The sequence below is a fragment of the Mirounga leonina genome, unplaced genomic scaffold, assembly GCF_011800145.1.
Source record: "Mirounga leonina isolate KUSES-001 unplaced genomic scaffold, KU_Mleo_1.0 Mir_177, whole genome shotgun sequence".
NCBI classification, from domain to species: Eukaryota; Metazoa; Chordata; class Mammalia; order Carnivora; family Phocidae; genus Mirounga; species Mirounga leonina.
Genome location: NW_023270459.1, coordinates 3,137,331 through 3,140,813, shown reverse-complemented (window position 1 = coordinate 3,140,813; position 3,483 = coordinate 3,137,331). Strand labels below are relative to the sequence as shown.

Below are 3,483 nucleotides of genomic sequence, written 5' to 3'. Positions count from 1 at the left end.
GACTTTCATGCTTATAAATTGCCTTCAGTTCAAAATAATTTTTATGTCAAAAAGGTATATATTGGAGTGACATACTCTGGTTTCCTTCACAGCACAGTCACCTTCAATGATACACACAATTTGAGGTACTTCACAGTTATAAAAGAAACAGGCCCCAAATGGAGTCACTTACCCCCCATAGAACATATCAAGATTAACAATTTTAATTAATTAGCAATTGCAGTTTCAACCACTCCCAGAAATGTGACCTTTGAACAGTCCATCTAAAATTTCCTGATCAGGTAATCTGCAAAATAAGACTCTTGCCTATTCCCTTCCCTCAAAAAGATGACCTGGCCGGTACCAACCCTTTCTTTTCTTTTGCTAATAATTTCCTTGCCCCACCATCCTGCCTCTAAAACCTCCCATTCTGTAAAACTCCTGGGGATGTCTATTTATTAGTAGGGATGCTGCCCAACTCACAATAGTCAAACAAAGCCAATTAGATCTTCCGATTTACTCCGCTGACTTTCATTTTTTTAATGCCACAAACCACAGAGACTTCCGAGATCCCTAAAGCTGGCATCACAGTCAGGCATAATCACACACAGTGTTCTCTGTGGTGCCTCCCTAGTCCTGCATCCAAAGAATGGCACATATGCGGGGAAACAGCTCCAAGCAGGAAAAAACACAACCCAGTCTTCGATCACCCGCTCAGGCACTCGAGGCACCACGCCAGTACCTCAGGAAACGCCACGTGAACCATGAGCGCAGCACTGATACCAGTCAGGGTCATCGCTTCAAGCCTAAATGAAGATCTGAACAGTCCCCAAGCCGGGCGCGAGAATCCAACCTCTCTTGCGGTGCCCCTTACCCTCCGCCCTATCCCCCAGCCGCCAGCGGTTGTGGCCCCAAGAGCCTCCCCCACCTCAGTAGAGTCCCGGGGTCGCCCCCCCCTCCTCGCGCGCCTGCGTACTCTGGACAGAATCGGCAACTCCCCGGAGCCTCAACGCTCGGCGCTCGAGGGCGGTGTTCGCGGCTCAAACGGGGGGGCGGAGCCAAGAGCCAAAAGAGGAAAGCCAGAATACACAGCTTTTGTGATTTTGGACTACAGTTCTAACAAGGGAGCAGGCTTGGATTATCCTCGGTAGCACGGGTCGCTCACAGGGTCACCTTTACAGGCCCGAGGAACCCTGGCCCTGCCGGAACTCTGCTTCTCCACTCGGTCGGCGAGCGGGGGACCTGGCCCCGTTTTCCCCCGCCAGCCCTTTCTAAAGAACCGAGGCACTTGCCCCGCCCCCTGCGCGCCTGCGCACTCGGGCCGCGGTAGGCGCGCTGGAAACCCGCAGACTTGAGGGCTCGGGGGTTTTCAGAGCCGGTGGCAGGGCTAGTACGTGGAGCCAGGCTCTGCTGTGGTCGCGGCTTTTCTGAAGGAAACGTGTACGGGAAGGGCCAGATTCCGCGGACCGGAGCGGGGGTGGGTCCTGGGGCCTCGGCCTACTAGGCGATTCCTCCCGAGTTTGGACACCCGGACGGGGTGGGTTTAAACTCGTGCGGCAATAACGGTGCGGGGCCCGGTTTGTGGGCGCGGCCTATTATGCAGTGCGAGACCCTGCGGTCCTACGCACCTCGGTCTCCTCCTCAACCACCAAGGCCCGGCCGCAGAGGGCAGTTGGAGGGGGAGCCCCAGAATAAAGGTCCGCTGCAAAACGCTGGAGCTAGATTCAGGGCTGACCTCTGAGGTCCGGAGGACCCGCTGGACAGAGGAAGACGCAGTGGGCCGTCCCACGGGGTGAGCAGTAGCGATGTCCGAACTACAGCGTACCCAGAGCTGCGAACGTGGACACGGGCGACTGCAAACCTTTCCTCGTTTGTCTCTCGTTTCCGTTTGTGCACGCCTGCGGTGGTTAGCGAGGGTCACGGGGCATGGAGGGTGGTTTCTAACCGATCAAGAAAAGCCCGGGGTGTAATGAACACTATTTGCTTCCCCAGCCCGGCCAGTCTCCAGAGAAGGCCTTTGAAGTGAAACGAATCGCTGCCGCGCCTCGGAAAGCCAGGTTCTGTGTGAGTTGTGCTGCTGCTTTGTTTCCGTGAAATGCATTTGATTTTCAGAACACTGGGCTTTTTGATTTTCTTCCCTTGGAATGTGCTGCTTAAGAATGGTCTATTCATTGATTTGGGCCTCAAGATTTCCCTACGTAGTTAACGGCGGGGGACCTAATTAATAGGTAACACTCGCTAGTGTCCATTTAATGCAGTTCTACAGTTAGTTAATCGTATGCTATATATTCAGTTGCTTTGTGAGCACTTTTTCTTAAGGATTCTGATTATGGTGATACCCCGTTTGGAAGTCAATGTTCATGCTTTGTTTTCGACTGTGGTTTGTTAAGGAGTAGTTTAGGGTTTGTTTAGATACCTTCAATGATTCCAGAATAGGGATGGGGATTTTTTTCCAAGGAACTCCGTGATTGGGAATTTTTGGTACCAGCCAGATGTGGTTAAAGGTTTGGTAGCATGAGTTTGTTTTGCTTATTTTTGATAAATACAAAATGGTATATACTTAAGGTGTACAACAGGATGTTTCAGTATATGTATACATTGTGGAATGGAATGATTACCACAATCAGACCAATTAACATCCAACACCTCATAGTTACTTTTGTGTGTGGTGAGAAAAGTTACGATCTACTCTTAAATTTCAAATTTCAAGTATATAATACTGTATATAATTACTGTATATAATACATAACCATGCTGTACATTAGGTCTTAAGAACTTACTCTATGATTAAAAGTTTGTACCATTAGTTTGTTTGGGGTATGTTTTTCAATAGACTGAGGTATATAAGGTGTTTAAGAATTTTGAACGTAGATTAAAGGAATTTGAATCCTGCCTGCCACTTAAATCTGAGTGAGTTTGAGCAATATTTCTGGTCCCAGTTTCTTTATCTGTAAATTCAGAATTACAATAGTATATACCTCACAGTGTGGTTTTAAAGATTACCTGAATTAATATCTGTTAAGCTCTTAGAGGACTACCTGACCCATTAGAAGAGTGCTTAACTAATATTAGCTATTGGTTTTAAATGATGATTCTTAGTCATTCCCTATCAGCTTTCTGTATTCCCAAAAGTAATGAAAATGTGAGATTAATTAGGATGGATGCTTGCAAGCAGGAAAATGAATCAGACACTCGAATGAACCAAAAGAGGGATTCTTTTTTTTTTTAAGATTTTATTTATTTTTTAGAGAGCGAGCGAGAGAGAAACAGCATGAGAGGGGAGAGGGTCAGAGGGAGGAGCAGACTCCCCGCTGAGCCGGGAGCCCGATGCGGGGCTCGATCCCAGGACCCCGGGACCATGACCTGAGCCGAAGGCAGACGTTTAACCATCTGAGCCACCCAGGCGCCCCAATAAATACAATCTTTAAAAAAAAAAGAGGGCGCCCCAATAAATACAATCTTTAAAAAAAGAGGGCGCCCCAATAAATACAATCTTTAAAAAAA

At 48.0% G+C, this 3,483-nt stretch overlaps 1 protein-coding gene across 3 annotated transcripts in view; it reads left to right on the top strand.

The window, feature by feature from the left end:
• The first annotated feature begins 702 nt into the window (after window positions 1-702).
• LOC118022797 (zinc finger protein 30 homolog) overlaps window positions 703-3,483 on the top strand; it is a 66,788-nt gene continuing 64,007 nt past the window's right edge. Inside the window, exons 1-2 of one of the 3 annotated variants that reach the window (XM_035023614.1) lie at window positions 703-1,456; window positions 1,972-2,043. The gene's annotated coding sequence lies outside the window, so the exon portion shown is untranslated. The other 2 variants (XM_035023613.1, XM_035023615.1) reach the window with 2 other exon arrangements.